This window comes from Bombina bombina, chromosome 7, assembly GCF_027579735.1.
Source record: "Bombina bombina isolate aBomBom1 chromosome 7, aBomBom1.pri, whole genome shotgun sequence".
Taxonomy (NCBI): Eukaryota; Metazoa; Chordata; class Amphibia; order Anura; family Bombinatoridae; genus Bombina; species Bombina bombina.
Window position 1 is genome coordinate 361,078,147 of NC_069505.1, and position 19,456 is coordinate 361,097,602.

The window sequence follows — 19,456 nt, forward strand, 5'->3', positions numbered from 1 at the left end:
AGGTTCTCGGTGCCCTTCTGTCTGTAATCAGAGAACAGGGTATTGTGGTATTTCCTTATTTGGACGATATCTTGGTACTTGCTCAGTCTTTACATTTAGCAGAATCTCATACGAATCGACTTGTGTTGTTTCTTCAAGATCATGGTTGGAGGATCAATTTACCAAAAAGTTCTTTGATTCCTTAGACAAGGGTAACCTTTCTGGGTTTCCAGATGGATTCAGTGTCCATGACTCTGTCTTTAACAGACAAGAGACGTCTAAAATTGATTGCAGCTTGTCGAAACCTTCAGTCACAATCATTCCCTTCGGTAGCCTTATGCATGGAAATTCTAGGTCTTATGACTGCTGCATCGGACGCGATCCCCTTTGCTCGTTTTCACATGCGACCTCTTCAGCTCTGTATGCTGAAGCAATGGTGCAAGGATTACACGAAGATATCTCAAACAATATCTTTAAAACCGATTGTTCGGCACTCTCTAACATGGTGGACAGATCACCATCGTTTAATTCAGGGGGCTTCTTTTGTGCTTCCGACCTGGACTGTAATTTCAACAGATGCAAGTCTCACGGGTTGGGGAGCTGTGTGGGGATCTCTGACGGCACAGGGAGTTTGGGAATCTCAGGAGGTGAGATTACCTATCAATATCTTGGAACTCCGTGCAATTTTCAGAGCTCTTCAGTTTTGGCCTCTTCTGAAGAGAGAATCGTTCATTTGTTTTCAGACAGACAATGTCACAACTGTGGCATACATCAATCATCAAGGAGGGACTCACAGTCCTCTGGCTATGAAAGAAGTATCTCGAATTTTGGTTTGGGCGGAATCCAGCTCCTGTCTAATCTCTGCGGTTCATATCCCAGGTGTAGACAATTGGGAAGCGGATTATCTAAGTCGCCAAACGTTGCATCCGGGCGAATGGTCTCTTCACCCAGAGGTATTTCTTCAGATTGTTCAAATGTGGGAACTTCCAGAAATAGATCTGATGGCGTCCCATCTAAACAAGAAACTTCCCAGGTATCTGTCCAGATCCCGGGATCCTCAGGCGGAGGCAGTGGATGCATTATCACTTCCTTGGAAGTATCATCCTGCCTATATCTTTCCGCCTCTAGTTCTTCTTCCAAGAGTGATCTCCAAGATTCTGAAGGAATGCTCGTTTGTTCTGCTGGTAGCTCCAGCATGGCCTCACAGGTTTTGGTATGCGGATCTTGTCCGGATGGCCTCTTGCCAACCGTGGACTCTTCCGTTAAGACCAGACCTTCTGTCACAAGGTCCTTTTTTCCATCAGGATCTGAAATCCTTAAATTTAAAGGTATGGAGATTGAACGCTTGATCCTTGGTCAAAGAGGTTTCTCTGACTCCGTGATTAATACTATGTTACAGGCTCGTAAATCTGTATCTCGAGAGATATATTATAGAGTCTGGAAGACTTATATTTCTTGGTGTCTTTCTCATCATTTTTCTTGGCATTCTTTTAGAATACCGAGAATTTTACAGTTTCTTCAGGATGGTTTAGATAAGGGTTTGTCCGCAAGTTCTTTGAAAGGACAAATCTCTGCTCTTTCTGTTCTTTTTCACAGAAAGATTGCTATTCTTCCTGATATTCATTGTTTTGTACAAGCTTTGGTTCGTATAAAACCTGTCATTAAGTCAATTTCTCCTCCTTGGAGTTTGAATTTGGTTCTGGGAGCTCTTCAAGCTTCTCCGTTTGAACCTATGCATTCATTGGACATTAAATTACTTTCTTGGAAAGTTTTGTTCCTTTTGGCCATCTCTTCTGCCAGAAGAGTTTCTGAATTATCTGCTCTTTCTTGTGAGTCTCCTTTTCTGATTTTTCATCAGGATAAGGCGGTGTTGCGAACTTCTTTTGAATTTTTACCTAAAGTTGTGAATTCCAACAACATTAGTAGAGAAATTGTGGTTCCTTCATTATGTCCTAATCCTAAGAATTCTAAGGAGAAATCGTTGCATTCTTTGGATGTTGTTAGAGCTTTGAAATATTATGTTGAAGCTACGAAATCTTTCCGTAAGACTTCTAGTCTATTTGTTATCTTTTCCGGTTCTAGAAAAGGCCAGAAAGCTTCTGCCATTTCTTTGGCATCTTGGTTGAAATCTTTAATTCATCTTGCCTATGTTGAGTCGGGTAAAATTCCGCCTCAGAGAATTACAGCTCATTCTACTAGGTCAGTATCTACTTCCTGGGCGTTTAGGAATGAAGCTTCGGTTGACCAGATCTGCAAAGCAGCAACTTGGTCCTCTTTGCATACTTTTACTAAATTCTACCATTTTGATGTATTTTCTTCTTCTGAAGCAGTTTTTGGTAGAAAAGTACTTCAGGCAGCGGTTTCAGTTTGAATCTTCTCCTTATGTTTTTCGTTAAACTTTATTTTGGGTGTGGATTATTTTCAGCAGGAATTGGCTGTCTTTATTTTATCCCTCCCTCTCTAGTGACTCTTGTGTGGAAAGATCCACATCTTGGGTAGTCATTATCCCATACGTCACTAGCTCATGGACTCTTGCTAATTACATGAAAGAAAACATAATTTATGTAAGAACTTACCTGATAAATTCATTTCTTTCATATTAGCAAGAGTCCATGAGGCCCGCCCTTTTTTTGTGGTGGTTATGATTTTGTATAAAGCACAATTATTCCAATTCCTTATTTTATATGCTTTCGCACTTTTTTATCACCCCACTTCTTGGCTATTCGTTAAACTGAATTGTGGGTGTGGTGAGGGGTGTATTTATAGGCATTTTGAGGTTTGGGAAACTTTGCCCCTCCTGGTAGGAATGTATATCCCATACGTCACTAGCTCATGGACTCTTGCTAATATGAAAGAAATGAATTTATCAGGTAAGTTCTTACATAAATTATGTTATCTCTTATTAAATAAATTATTCCTATTTAAAGCTAAATACTTACCTGTAAAATAAATCCTAATATAGCTACAATATAAATTATAATTATATTATAGCTATTTTAGGATTAATATTTATTTTACAGGCAACTTTGTAATTATTTTAGCCAGGTACAATAGCTATTAAATAGTTAAGAACTATTTAATAGCTACCTAGTTAAAATAATTACAAAATTACCTGTAAAATAAATCCTAACCTAAGTTACAATTAAACCTAACACTATACTATCATTAAATTAATTAAATACAATACCTACAATTACCTACAATTAAACCTAACACTACACTATCAATAAATAAATTAAATACAATTCCTACAAATAACTACAATGAAATAAACTAACTAAAGTACAAAAAATAAAAAAGAACTAAGTTACAAAAAATAAAAAAATATTTACAAACATAAGAAAAATATTACAACAATTTTAAACTAATTACACCTACTCTAAGCCCCCTAATAAAATAACAAAGACCCCCAAAATAAAAAATGCCCTACCCTATTCTAAATTACTACAGTTCAAAGCTCTTTTACCTTACCAGCCCTGAAGATGGCGTCCCTCGAATTCCGATTGGCTGATAGAATATTCCTACCTTAATTCCGATTGGCTGATAGAATCCTATCAGCCAATCAGAATTCGAGGGACGCCATCTTGGATGACGTCCCTTAAAGGAACCGTCATTCGGCTAGTAGGCGTCGGGAGAAGAGGATGTTCCGCGTCGGAGGTCTGCAAGATGGATCCGGAAGAAAGAAGATTGAAGATGCCGTTGATAGAAGACTTCATCCGGATCATGGACCTCTTCAGCTCCCGCTTGGATGAAGACTTCATCCGGATCATGGACCTCTTCAGCTCCCGCTTGGATGAAGACTTCAGCCGGATCATGGACCTCTTCAGCCCCCCCGCTTGGGCTTGGATCAGGACATCGGAGGAGCTCTTCAGGATGGATCGGTGAACCTGGTATGGTGAAGATAAGGTAGGAAGATCTTCAGGGGCTTAGTGTTAGGTTTATTTAAGGGGGGTTTGGGTTAGATTAGGGGTATGTGGGTGGTAGGTTGTAATGTTGGGGGGGGGTATTGTATGTTTTTTTTACAGGCAAAAGAGCTGAATTCTTTGGGGCATGCCCCGCAAAGGGCCCTGTTCAGGGCTGGTAAGGTAAAAGAGCTTTGAACTTTAGTAATTTAGAATAGGGTAGGGCATTTTTTTTTATTTTGGGGGGCTTTGTTATTTTATTAGGGGGCTTAGAGTAGGTGTAATTAGTTTAAAATTGTTGTAATATTTTTCTTATGTTTGTAAATATTTTTTTATTTTTTGTACTTTAGCTAGTTTATTTAATTGTATTTATTTGTAGGAATTGTATTTAATTAATTTATTGATAGTGTAGTGTTAGGTTAATTGTAGGTAATTGTAGGTAGTTTATTTAATTAATTTATTGATAGTGTAGTGTTAGGTTTAATTGTAACTTAGGTTAGGATTTATTTTACAGGTAATTTTGTAATTATTTTAACTATTTTAGCTATTAAATAGTTCTTAACTATTTAATAGCTATTGTACCTGGTTAAAATAAATACAAAGTTACCTGTAAAATAAATATAAATCCTAAAATAGCTATAATATAATTATAATTTATATTGTAGCTATATTAGGATTTATTTTACAGGTAAGTATTTAACTTTAAATAGGAATAATTTATTTAATAAGAGTTAATTAATTTCGTTAGATTAAAATTTTATTTAATTTAGGGGGGTGTTAGTGTTAGGGTTAGACTTAGCTTTAGGGGTTAATACATTTATTAGAATAGCGGTGAGGTCCAGTCGGCAGATTAGGGGTTAATGTTTGAAGTTAGGTGTCGGCAGATTAGGGGGTTAATACTATTTATTATAGGGTTAGTGAGGCGGATTAGGGGTTAATAACTTTATAATAATATCGGTGCGGTCCAGTCGGCAGATTAGGGGTTAATAAGTGTAGGCAGGTGAAGGCGACGTTGAGGGGGGCAGATTAGGGGTTAATAAATATAATATAGGGGTCGGCGGTGTTAGGGGCAGCAGATTAGGGGTACATAAGGATAACGTAGGTGGCGGCGCTTTGCGGTCGGCAGATTAGGGGTTAATTATTGTAGGTAGCTGGCTGCGACGTTGTGGGGGGCAGGTTAGGGGTTAATAAATATAATATAGGGGTCGGTGGTGTTAGGGGCAGCAGATTAGGGGTACATAAGTATAACGTAGGTGGCGGTCGGCAGATTAGGGGTTAAAAAAATTTAATCGAGTGGCTGCGATGTGGGGGGACCTTGGTTTAGGGGTACATAGGTAGTTTATGGGTGTTAGTGTACTTTAGAGCACAGTAGTTAAGAGCTTTATAAACCGGCGTTAGCCCAGAAAGCTCTTAACTACTGACTTTTTTCCTGCGGCTGGAGTTTTGTCGTTAGATGTCTAACGCTCACTTCAGACACGACTCTAAATACCGGAGTTAGAAAGATCCCATTGAAAAGATAGGATACGCAATTGACGTAAGGGGATCTGCGGTATGGAAAAGTCGCGGCTGAAAAGTGAGCGTTAGACCCTATTTTGAGTGACTCCAAATACCGGAGGTAGCCTAAAACCAGCGTTAGGAGCCTCGAACGCTGGTTTTCACGGCTAACGCCAAACTCCAAATCTAGGCCTATATGAGTATAGCTATATTAAGATATTACCTGTTATTACATAACTCCGCTACCCCCAAACCCTGTACGTTCTAAACCATTGGCTCTGGACTAGCTGTGAGTCAAGTGTCCTTGGGGCTTTTCCTTTAAAAGATTTTTCTTGGCTTCGGACGAAGCAGGATTTTTTATTGGGGAGAAGTTCAGGCCTGGTGCCCTCAGTATGGGCGGACTATTGTACCCTCCCGTCTTGGCATTCAAGTGTCCTTTATAGCTTGTGTATTGTTTTCCCGAAAGTAATGAATGCAGCTGTGGACTCTTTCCATTTAAGAAGAAAAACATAAATTATGCTTACCTGATAATTTCCTTTTCTTCTGATGGAAAGAGTCCACAGCTCCCCACCCGTAATTTTATGTGGGGCGTCCTTATATTCTTCTGGCACCTTTTCACCCTGATATTTCTTCTACTGTTCCTCGGCAGAATGACTGGGAGATGGGGGGGATTGGGAGGAGTATTTAAGCCTTTGGCTGAGGTGTCTTTGCCGCCTCCTGGTGGGAAGATTCTTATTTCCCAAGAGTAATGAATTCAGCTGTGGACTGTTTCCATCGGAAGAAAAGGAAATTATCAGGTAAGCATAATCTATGATTTTACTGACGGAGGTCAGAAAATCCAAAATTCTCTCTGCTTGCCTCTCTCTTCAGTCTACTGTTCGGCATCTGTACCCCAATGTATGGAAGTAATTGGGTTGATAGTTGCATCCATGGACATAATTCCCTTTGATTCCATTCTGCAATTATGCATTCTCAGGCAATGGAACGGAAACCATTTGGATCTGTCCCAGAGGATAGATCTAGACGTGTTAATGAGAGACTCTCTTCCGTGGTGGTTTTCTCAGGAACATCTGTCTCAGGGCACATGCTTCCGGGTGCCTTCTTGGGTGATTGTGCCCACGGATGCCAGCCTGCTAGGCTGGGGAGCAGTCTGGGACTTGTTAAAGGCTCGGTAGGAATCTGCTCTCCCCATAAACATCTTGGAGTTGAGAGCGATTTACAATTCTCTGATAACTTGGCCTCAGTTGGCTTTAGACCGATTTATCAGATTTCAGTCTGACAATTTCACTTCTGTGGCTTACATCAACCACCAGGGAGGAACTCGGAGTTCCTTAGCCATGAGTGAGGTGGATTATTCAGTGGGCGGAAGTTCATGATTTTGTCTATCTGCAATCCACATTCCAGGAGTGGACAATTTGGAAGCGGATTTTCTGCGCAGACAGACATTTCATCCCGGGCAGTGGGCTCTCCATCCGGAGGTAATCTCCAGGTTAACCCGCAAATGAGGTGTGCCAGAGTTGGATCTGATGGCATCTCAGCAGAACGCCAAGCCTCCAAGGTACGGTTCAAGGTCAAGAGATCCGCAGGCAGCTCTGATAGATGCTCTGGCGGCGCCTTGGGGGTTCGGTCCAGTTTATCTGTTTCCTTCGTTTGCTCTTCCATGAGTCATTGCTCGTATCAAACAGGAGAGAGTGTCCTCGCAGGATCTGGTATGTAGACCTGGTGAACATGTCATCTCTAGGCTGCCTCTGAAGAAGGATCTTCTAACTCAGGGTCCTTTCTTCCACCCAAATCTTGTTTCTCTGAAACTGACAGCTTGGAGATTGAATGCTTAGTTTTGTCTGAGCGTGGTTTTTCTGAGTCGGTCATTGAGACAATGATCCAGGCTCATAAGCCTGTTACTCAGAAAATTGACCATAAGGTATGGCGTAAATTGGTTATTATTATTGGTGTGAATCTAAGGGCTACTCTTGGAGTAGGGTTAGGATTCCTAGAATTTTGTCTTTTCTCCAGGAAGGTCTGGAGTAGGGTTTATCAGTCAGTACTCTGAAAGGTCAGATTTCTGCTTAATCTATTCTGTTGCATAAGCGTTTGGCGGTTGTGCCAGATGTTCAATATTTTTGTCAGGCCTTGGTCAGAATCAAGCCTGTGTTTGTCGGTTACTCCTCCTTGGAGTCTTAACCTTGTTCTTAAGGTTTTGCAGCAGGCTCCGTTTGAGCCAATGCATTCCATAGATATTAAATTATTTTGCAAGGTTTTGTTTCTTGTTGCTTTTTATTCTGCAAGGAAAGTTTCGGAACTCTCGTCTTTGCAGTATGATTCTACTTACCTTATCTTTCATGCGAAAAAGGTGGTCCTATGTACTAGGTTTCTTCCTAAAGTGGTTTTGGTTAGGAATATTAATCAGGAAATTGTTGTTCCTTCTCTCTGTCCCAATCCTCCTCCGCATAAGGAGTGTCTGTTGCACAACTTGGATGTAGTGCGTGCTTTAAAATTCTATTTACAGGCGACTAAGGATTTTCCCCAGTCTTCTGCTCTGATGATGATTGAGAAGTATGATTTGTTTTGCTTATGAGACTGCTGGACAGCAGCTTCCTGAGGGAGTTACAGCTCATTCCACTAGGGCTGTCTCGTCTTCTTGGGCTTTCAAAAATGAAGCTTCTGTGGAACAGGTTTGCAAGGCTGCAACTTGGTCCTCTCTGCACACTTTTTCAAAATTTTATAAATTTGATACTTTTTGCCTCAGCTGAGGCCTCTTTTAGGAGGAAGGTTCTTCAAGCGGTGGTGCCTTCTGTTTAGGTTCACCTGTCTTTTTCCTTCCCTAATCATCTGTGTCCTCCTAGCTTAGGTATTGTTTCCCACTAGTAATTGATGACGTTGTGGACTCACCATATCTTAGGAAAGAAAACAAAATTTTTGCTTACCTGATAGATAAATTTATTCCGGATATGGTGAGTCCACGACCCCACTCTTATATTTAAGACAGTTATTTTTTACTAAACCTCAGGCACCTTTGTGTTATTTCTTTTTCCATTTCCCTTTGGTTGAATGACTGAGGGTTATGGGAAGGGGATATTTAACAACTTTGCCGTGGTGGTCTTTGCCGCCTCCTGCTGGACAAGAAAGATATTCCTACTAGTAATTGATGACTTCCGTAAAGACATACATGTATTAGGTAAGCATACATTTTGTTTTTTAGCCACTGATGCAGAGAGAGACACTCTGTGGCCCTCTCTGCATCTGTCAGCAATTATGCAGATCGTTGGTGGGTGGGAGCCATAGCAGGGAGGTGGGTGGGCGGCCCATCACTGGAGGCAGTTCCGGATCTTGTTGCTGAAGTGCGCATGATTGGCCGGGAGCGTGTGCGCGCACTACATTAAGTCCATTAGTCCAGTAGACTGAAGAATGTATGGGAAGGAGAGAGAGGGGAAAATAAATGTTGGGAAAGGGATCAGGGATGGGGGGAGGGTATTGAGGGGGGCAGCTACACTACAGAAAAATTGGCAGTTTTTAATAAAAAATAAAACCACAATTTTTTTTTTTGTTTGCAAACTGGGTACTGGCAGACAGTACCCAAGATGGCAGCAAATATGTAGAGGGGGGAGGGTTAGAGACTTGTTTGGGGAGGGAGGGAGGGAGGTAGGGGGGATCCAACACTGCAGAATAAATATAAAAAAAAATTATAAAAAAGAAAAATGCCTTTTATTTTAGTACTGGCAGACTTTCTGCCAGTACTTAAGATGGCGGTGACAATTGTGAGGTGGGGGAGGGAAGAGAGCTGTTTGAGGGGGGTCAGGGAGGGATCAGGGGGTGGGATGTGTCAGGTGGGAAGCTGAGCTCTACACTAAAGCTATAATATAAATATATGTCTTCTATTTCTGAACAAAGGGAAAACGTTACCATTTTGTTATTTGATCGCATTTGGTGGTGAAATGGTGGCATGAAATATACCAAAATGGGCCTAGAATCAATACTTTTGGGTTGTCTACTACACTGCACTAAAGTTAACATTAACCCTACAAGCTACCTAATTAACCCCTTCATTGCTGGTCATAATACACCTTCACTGCTGGTCATAATACAAGTGTAGTGCGCAGCGGCATTTAGCGGCCTTCTAATTACCAAAAAGTAATGCCAAAGCCATATATGTTTGCTATTTCTAAACAAAGGGGATCCAAGAGAAACATTTACCTACAACCAGTTGTGCCATAATTGCACAAGCTGTTTGTAAATAATTTCAGTGAGAAACCTAAAGTTTGTGAAAAAGTTACCGATTTTTTTTTTTATTTGATCGCATTTGGCAGTGAAATGGCGGCATGAAATATACCAAAATGGGCCTAGATCAATACTTTGGGTTGTCTACTACACTGCACTAAAGCTAACATTAACCCTACAAGCTACCTAATTAACCCCTTCATTGCTGGGCAAAATACACCTTCACTGCTGGGCATAATACAAGTGTGGTGCGCAGCGGCATTTAGCGGCCTTCTAATTACCAAAAAGTAATGCAAAAACCATATATGTCTGCTATTTCTGAACAAAGGGGATCCCAGAGAAGCATTTACCTACAACCATTTGTGCCATAATTGCACAAGCTGTTTGTAAATAATTTCAGTGAGAAACCTAAAGTTTGTGAAAAAGTTACAGATTTTTTTTTATTTGATCGCATTTGGCGGTGAAATGGTGGCATGAAATATACCAAATTGGACCTAGATCAATACTTTGTTGTCTACTAAAAAAAATATGTAAATGTGAAGGGTTATTCAGGGATTCCTGACAGATATCAGTGTTACAATGTAACTATCGCTTATTTTGAAAAAAAAAATGGTTTGGAAATAGCAAAGTGCTACTTGTATTTATTGCCCTATAACTTGCAAAGAACATGTAAACATTAGTAGTTTTAAAAACTATTTAGTATGGGTGTTTTTTGGTGGTTGTAGATGTGTAGATTTTGGGGATCAAAGTAAGAAAAAGTGTTGTTTTGTTTTCATTTTTTTAATCATATTTTATCTTTCTTTTTATGGTAAATTATAAGATATGAAAATAATGGTATCTTTAGCATGTCCATTTATTGATGAGAAGAACTGTATATAATATGTGTGGGTACAGTAAATGAGTAAGAGGAAAATTACATCTAAACAAAAACACAGCAGAAATGTAAAAATAGCCCTGGTCCTTAACAGTAAGAAAATTGAAAAATGTCCTGGTCACTAAGCGGTTAATATGGTTTTGAGGGTTTATCAAGTCTATTTGAACCCATACATGGTTTAGACCTTCAGCTGTTATCCTGGAAGGTTCTCTTTTTCATGGCCATTTCATCACTGCTTGGTTATGGAATCCCACATGTGATATATTGTGGACTCTTACCATCTTATGAAAGAAAACTAAATTTGTGCTTATTTGATTCATTCATTTCTTTCATGATGGTGAGAGAACACAAGCCTAGCCCTTTCTTTACACAGTTGGCAGTAATACTTGTTTTGTACTTAATTTGTCCTTTTTCTTTCCTGCTTTGCTCCATCTATTTGGATGACTAAGGGAGTATGGGAAAGTGGGAGGGATTAAAGCTGCAATGTAAGGGTGTTTTTACCTCCTCCTAGTGGACTGCAATGTAATCACACGTGATGTCTCGTGGAAATTAATTTGTTGGGTAAACATACATTTTGTTTTTTCAATAGATCTTGATAATAATGTTTTTGACAGTTAATGTTTTGCTGATTTATGAACAGAATGTTGTAACAATAAAATACACACAAATCCTGTTTTCTAGCTGCCTAGGAAAAAAATTGCATTCAATGTTTTCTTTTTTTTCCTGTTTTAGAAAAATATGGATGATATTCATGAAATGAGTAAAAGTATTGAAAAACTCAAGGACGAATACATTAAAATATATTCCAGTGAACTTGCAAAGAAGATTTTAGGGAAAGGAATGGAGGAGGTAAATACAACCAAAAAAAATGGCATTCTGTTAACAAGCTTGCAAGTAAGGAATATTTATTATGACCATGTGAATTAGATTGTACTCACAGATAAAGGGTGACTATACATTCATCCAGACAAACTTATTAGAAATGTGTTGGCTTTTAATGAGCTCATCTGTGCAGTACTACTAACCACTATCCCATGGGTTTAAAAGGAAAATAAACATTTATTTTTTTTACAATTTTGTGTGCGACAATATATTGCTCTAATATGTGTTACATCAATCTTTTAACTCCTTTTAATAATGCAAACGTAACACAATCCAGACTGCCTCTCCATTGTTGCTTTTTTCTATTAAAGGGACACTCAAGTCAAAAAGAAACTTTCATGATTCAGATAGAGCAGCAATTTTTAAACGACTTTCCAATTTATTTCCATTAACAAACGCCTAGATTTAGAGTTCTGCGTTAGCCGTCAAAACCAGCGTTAGGGGGTCCTAACGCTGGTTTTGTCCTACCGCTGGTATTTAGAGTCTTGTAGGTAAGGGTCTAACGCTCACTTTCCAGCCGCAACTTTTCCATACCGCAGATCCCCCTACGCCAATTGCGCATCCTATCTTTTCAATGGGATCTTTCTAACGCTGGTATTTAGAGTCTTGGCTGAAGTGAGCGTTAGAAATCTAACGACAAGACTCCAGCCGCAGAGAAAAGCCAGGAGTTAAGAGCTTTATGGGCTAACGCCGGTTCATAAAGCTCTTAACTACTGTGCTCTAAAGTACACTAACACCCATAAACTACCTATGTACCCCTAAACCGAGGCCCCCCCACATCGCCACCACTCTATTACATTTTTTTAACCCCTAATCTGCCGACCGCACACCGCCGCAACCTACGTTATCCCTATGTACCCCTAATCTGCTGCCCCTAACACCGCCGACCCTATCATAATATTTATTAACCCCTAATCTGCCCCCCCAACGTCGCCGCTACCTTACCTACAATTATTAACCCCTAATCTGCCGACCGGACCTCACCGCTACTCTAATAAATGTATTCACCCCTAAAGCTAAGTCTAACACTAACACCCCCCTAAGTTAAATATAATTTTAATCTAACGAAATAAAATAAATCTTATTAAATAAATTATTCCTATTTAAAGCTAAATACTTACCTGTAAAATAAACCCTAATATAGCTACAATATAAATAATAATTATATTGTATCTATTTTAGGATTTATATTTATTTTACAGGCAACTTTGTATTTATTTTAACCAGGTACAATAGCTATTAAATAGTTAACTATTTAATAGCTACCTAGTTAAAATAAATACAAAATTACCTGTAAAATAAATCCTAACCTAAGTTACAATTAAACCTAACACTACACTATCAATACTATGCTTATACTATTTATGCATACAATATTGTTTTCATAACCGGCACCAATTTCTGTTTTCTGGAGATTCTTTGTACGTTTGTACTACTTTTCTATACTACACTATCAATAACACACAAAGTTCGTAAGAACTGCACGTTGTAATTAAGTCACTGACTAAGTATACAAACCGGTTTTGCATATACAATAAAAAAATGTCGTATTGCTTGTGTCTTTTGACGAGTAAAGTAAAGCAGTAACTTGCCAAATAAAGCTTATAATCAGTGAGAAGTAACAGACCAATGTGTTAGGCTGAGAGGATAAAGCCGTGCTGTTGGCAAGTGGTGGCAGTAATAAAGTTCAATCTTGCAATGGTTCTTAGTAAGAACTACAGATATGTAAGTAAAACAGGTATAATCTCACCGCTGTTGCCGCACTCCGTCACGCCCCTCAGTGCATATACAATAAAAAAATGGCGTATTGCTTGTGTCTTTTGACGAGTAAAGTAAAGCAGTAACTTGCCAAATAAAGCTTATAATCAGTGAGAAGTAACAGACCAATGTGTTAGGCTGAGAGGATAAAGCCGTGCTGTTGGCAAGTGGTGGCAGTAATAAAGTTCAATCTTCGCCTTAGTGCAGGTAAAAAAACATCTTTATGGTTTCAATTTTGATGATCAATGTGAAATTGTCAATTTATTATCACTTGAAAGTGAGAGTGCACGATCCAACACACTAAATCTAAGCATCCCCACCATCACTACCAATGCGAATAAATATTTTTATCCCATACAAATGAGGGGGGACTTTATAGAGGTCTTCCAAAGTTTGGTTGAAAGGGATCTTCACGCATTAGCCAGAGAAACCAACACTAGTACCAGTTCGAAATATGGGAAAAGTAACAATCTATCTAAGAAAGAGAGAAACATTTTAAAAAAATTACAAGAAAATAGTGATCTCATCATTCAAAGCTCAGATAAGGGTGGTTGTATAGTAGTACAGGACAGGGCACAGTATACTAGTGAGGCTCTCAGACAGCTTAGTGATGACACCACCTATCGTAAATTGACATTTAATCCGACCAGGAAATTTGTCATGGAACTTAATGATTTTTTACACCATTATGTACAGGAAGGTGTCATCACTAAGTTGAAAGCAGACTCTCTTAAAAAACAGTTTCCGAACACACCTGTGTTCAGGCACTTACCTAAAATACACAAGAACAGGGAACGCCCCCCTGGGCGCCCCATCATTTCTGGTGTGGGATCCCTAGGGGAAAAACTTGGGTCCTTGATTGACACAGTCTTACAACCTATTGTTCAGATAACCCCAGCATATCTCCGTGACACTAAGCATTTGTTAAGGCTGTTAAACTCTGTGTATGTTGATGAAAATGACACTCTACTCACTATAGATGTTAATTCATTATATTCATGTATACCACACAATAAGGGGATTGAAGCTTTGCAGGCTATGCTTGAGATGTACACTACATATGAAAATAGGTTTATCAGATTTGTATGTGATGGTGCAAAATTTCTTCTGAATCATAACAACTTCACGTTTGAAGGTACTCATTACGTACAGAACCAGGGCACTGCCATGGGTGCGAAATTTGCACCATCATATGCAAATCTCTACCTAACACATTTCGAATTTCAGAAAATATTCCATGACAATAATACTTTTAAGTCACAGATGGGGTTTTACAGAAGGTATATCGATGACTTGGTTATATTATGGAAGGGTGACATCAATTCCATACCTGCATTTGTGAAATATCTAAATGACAATAATCTCAATTTGGGATTCACATACACAGCATCAAAAGAGGACATACCATTTTTAGACATCACACTGAAGTTGGATAGATTGTCACATTCAATTATTACCTCTACGTTTAGAAAACCGACATCAGGAAATACGATCCTACGAGCAGATTCACATCATCCAGCTCACCTCAAAATGGCTATTCCAAAAGGGGAATATATGCGCCTTAGACGCAATTGTAGCAATGTTCACACTTATATAGAACAAGCTCATTCTCTCACTCAGCGTCTTCACATTAGAGGCTATGATATTAGTATCTTAGAAAGAGTTAGCAAAGAGGTTGAACTCATGCATAGAGATGTGCTTCTTAAAGACACCCTCAAAATTAGATCTCATAGTAACAATAGCAGTAACCAGAAAAGTTCAAAATCACCTATAACCTTTTCCACTTGCTATAGTAGACAGTTTAACTGTATTAATAATATCATAAGGAAATATCTTCCTGTATTGGACAGAGATGCCCTGTTACAAGATTCATTACAAAATCAGGGCATTAGACTAGTAAGCAGAAAAGCAAGAACTATTGGAAATCATCTTAATAGAGATTTCTCAATAAAAAGCAATAACTCTTGGTTACAACCAGAAAAGGGATTCTTTAGATGCAAAAAGATTCCCTGCAAGAGTTGTGAATTTGCGCTTTCCGGCAGAGAATTTAAATCCAAGACCACGGGTAAATGCTTTGACATCAGATTTAGACTCAACTGTAATTCTAGATTTGTGGTCTATTTAATTAACTGTAAGATCTGTTGTAAACAGTATGTAGGCAGGACCACTAGACTCCTCAAGGACAGGGTCAGGGAGCATTTGCTCTCCATCAAACATGACCCTCCCTCCACCCCAGTAGCCAAGCACTTTGTTGAACATTTTATTTCACTAGGTATTCCAGTTAACGACCACAACCTCAGTACTATGTTCAGCTTCCAAGGTATAGACCACGCCCCTTATGATATTAGAGGTGGGGATAGAACGGCAAAGTTGAATAGAAAAGAGGCCTTTTGGATATTTAATTTAATGACCGGTACTCCAAATGGTATTAATAAGATAACAGATCTTAGATACTTTATAGATTAAATTGTCTACAATAAGACACATATATACACATAAAATTCCCTAATAATCTGATAAGGCAACAAACATATCTGTTCAGTACAAATAGTAGCCTCTTCTCTTGTCCCTCCAGAGCGCTCATTAGTTCAAACAATAGTACATTTAGTTTCGTTAAATCTTAGACTTGGCTTTATCTGTTAATTAGGTTTCACACTAATTTCACAGTCTACACAGTCTTTTCACTATATTTTTGTCTATACAGACACAGATGACACTAATTATGATTCAGCACAAATGTGTTTATATATAGTGGTCACCCATTTCTATCTATTGCAAAAAACTTTTTGATGAATTTTAGACTAGATCCTTATCAGGACATTGTACCCCAACATATTTTAAAAAGGATACACAGCAAGTTTTCTTTCCAATTCCACCTATTCATACCTTTTCTTTTTCACAAATCACATTCGTACACATCACTTCATTTATCTCATTATTCACACTGAGTAAGCTAGCTCACACATACACTGTAATTTTCTATTAACATAGCAAGTCAAGCAAAAGAACTAACTGTTACATAAGTCTTCAAACTCTCCCCTAAACGTGTAATATTTAATCTTCTAACAAAGACAATTCAAATATAAATCCTTTAATATTTTAAATCCATATATGAGACTTGTAGAAATGTCTCAGTCTGAATCCTCTGTGAGTCCGCTGTACATTATATCAATAACATTGTTAATTTTTTTTTTTAGAATTTGCAGCTTGAAAATAATTTTATGTCTTTTTAGCACCTGTTCATATGAACTGGTTGTAGAACAATTTCTGTTCTATTTCGCTGCCGTCTTTGGAAAAGGCTATTTCAATATGTTACTAGTTTACGGCGTTTTCATTGTGTCTTTTGTGTTACTTACTATATAGATACAAGATATATACACATATAGCACTGTGGATACAATGTTACTTTCGCTGATTGCTTTAAAGGGTTTTTTCAAAACCCAGCAGTAGCAAGTTTCCATAGATGGCAGCATCTGTGCCTTTAACCATAATGAACAGGTGCTAATTCCGTTACGTAAGCAAGTAAGCCTTTTTAAGCTGTTTGTATTTTGACTTTGTAAGTCCCTGACGAAGTGCCTCCGGGCAGGAAACGCGTCGGACGTTTGTGCTCAATGTACCACTGAGTCTGTTTCACCCTGTGAATGTTGAATCTACCTAAATAAAGATGTTTTTTTACCTGCACTAAGGCCTGCGGCTGTGATCAGTTTCAATACAGGTAACTCTATTTGACTACACTATCAATAATTACATACAAATACCTACAAATAAATACAATTAAATAAACTAACTAAAGTACAAAAAATAAAAAAAGAACTAAGTTACAAAAAATAAAAAAATAATTTACAAACATTATAAAATATTATATCCAATCAGCCAATCAGATTGAGCTTGCATTCTATTGGCTGATCGGAACAGCCAATAGAATGGGAGCTCAATCTGATTGGCTGATTGGATCAGCCAATCGGATTGAACTTGAATCTGATTGGCTGATTCAATCAGCCAATCAGAATTTTCCTACCTTAATTCCGATTGGCTGATAGAATCCTATCAGCCAATCGGAATTCGAGGGACGCCATCTTGGATGACGTCCCTTAAAGGAACCGTCATTCGTCGGGAAGTCGTCGGCCAGGATGGATGTTCCGCGTCGGCGGGATGAAGATGGAGGCCTAAGAAAGAAGATTGAAGATGCCGCTTGATAGAAGACTTCAGCCGGATGATGGACCTCTTCAGCCCCCGCTTGGATGAAGACATCGCCCGGATTGGATGAAGACTTCGGACTCTCTTCTGGACGGATCGGTGATACCCGGCGTGGTGAAGACAAGGTAGGAAGATCTTCAGGGGCTTAGTTATTTAAGGGGGGTTTGGGTTAGATTAGGGGTATGTGGGTGGTGGGTTGTAATGTTGGGGGGGGTATTGTATGTTTTTTTTACAGGCAAAAGAGCAGAATTCTTTGGGGCATGCCCCGCAAAGGGCCCTTTTCAGGGCTGGTAAGGTAAAAGAGCTTTTCAATTTTTATTTTAGAATAGGGTAGGGCATTTTTTTATTTTGGGGGGCTTTGTTATTTTATTAGGGGGCTTAGAGTAGGTGTAATTATCTTAAAATTGTTGTAATATTTTTATAATGTTTGTAAATAATTTTTTTATTTTTTGTAACTTAGTTCTTTTTTATTTTTTGTAACTTAGTTCTTTTTTTTATTTTTTGTAACTTAGTTCTTTTTTATTTTTTGTAACTTAGTTCTTTTTTATTTTTTGTAACTTAGTTCTTTTTTTTATTTTTTTTGTACTTTAGTTAGTGTATTTATTTGGATTTATTTGTAGGTATTTGTATTTAATTTATTTATTGATGGTGTAGTGTTAGGTTGAATTGTAGATAATTGTAGATAGTTTATTTAATTTATTTAATGATAGTGTAGTGTTAGGTTTAATTGTAACTTAGGTTAGGATTTATTTTACAGGTAAATTTGTATTTCTTTTAGCTAGATAGCTATTAAATAGTTATTAACTATTTAATAGCTATTGTACCTGGTTAAAATAAATACAAAGTTGCCTGTAAAATAAATATAAATCCTAAAATAGCTACAATATAATTATTATTTATATTGTAGCTATATTAGGGTTTATTTTACAGGTAAGTATTTAGCTTTAAATAGGAATAATTTATTTAATAAGAATTATTTTATTTTGTTAGATAAAAATTATATTTAACTTAGGGGGGTGTTAGGGTTAGGGTTAGACTTAGCTTTAGGGGTTAATACATTTATTAGAGTAGCGGTGAGGTCCAGTCGGCAGATTAGGGGTTAATAATTGTAGGTAGGTAGCGGCAACGTTGGGGGCGGCAGATTAGGGGTTAATAAATATAATATAGGGGTCGGCGGGGGTTAGGGGCAGCAGATTAGGGGTTCATAGGGATAACGTAGGTTGCGGCGGTGTACGGAGCGACAGATTAGGGGTTAATAATAATATGCAGGGGTCAGCGATAGCGGGGGCGGCAGATTAGGGGTTAATAAGTGTAAGGTTAGGGGTGTTTAGACTCGGGGTTCATGTTAGGGTGTTAGGTGCAGACTTAGGAAGTGTTTCCCCATAGGAAACAATGGGGCTGCGTTAGGAGCTGAACGCTGCTTTTTTGCAGGTGTTAGGTTTTTTTCAGCTCAAACTGCCCCATTGTTTCCTATGGGGAAATCGTGCACGAGCACGTTTTTTAAGCTGGCCGCGTCCGTATGCACCGCTGGTATTGAGAGTTGCAGTGGCGGTAAATTATGCTCTACGCTCCCTTTTTGGAGCCTAACGCAGCCATTCTGTGAACTCTAAATACCAGCGGTATTTAAAAGGTGCGGGGGGGAAAAAAGCACGCGTAGCTAACGCACCCCTTTGGCCGCAGAACTCTAAATCTAGCCGAAAATGTGCACAGTTTTAATATTTACACTTTTTGAGTCCTGAGCTCCTGCTGAGCATGTGCAAGAAATCACAAAATATATATATGCATTTGGGATTGGCTGATGACTGTCACATGAAACAGGAGAAGTGGAAATAGACATAACTTTTTACAATTTGTCAGAAAAAAAAAATCTACTAGTCATTTGAACTTCAGACTATGGGGCATATTTATCAAGCTCCCTTTAGGACCGCTGCTCCATAAGCTGTCCGCCTGCAGAAATTAGGAACAATAAAGTGCCGTTTCCAAATATAGAGTCAATTCAGGCTCACCGGAAACAGAAGTTATGAAGCAGCGGTCTAAAGACCGCTGCTCCATAACCTGTCCGCCTGCTCTGAGGAGGCAGACAGAAATCAACCCGCTTGAATACAATCTGGTTGATTGACACCCCCTGCTAGCGGCCGATTGACCGCGAATCTGC

The 19,456-nt window shown here is 38.7% G+C and overlaps 1 protein-coding gene across 1 annotated transcript in view; it reads left to right on the forward strand.

The window, feature by feature from the left end:
* CFAP92 (cilia and flagella associated protein 92 (putative)) overlaps positions 1-19,456 on the forward strand; it is a 207,551-nt gene that overhangs the window by 174,820 nt on the left and 13,275 nt on the right. The gene's annotated exons all lie outside the window — the stretch shown is intronic.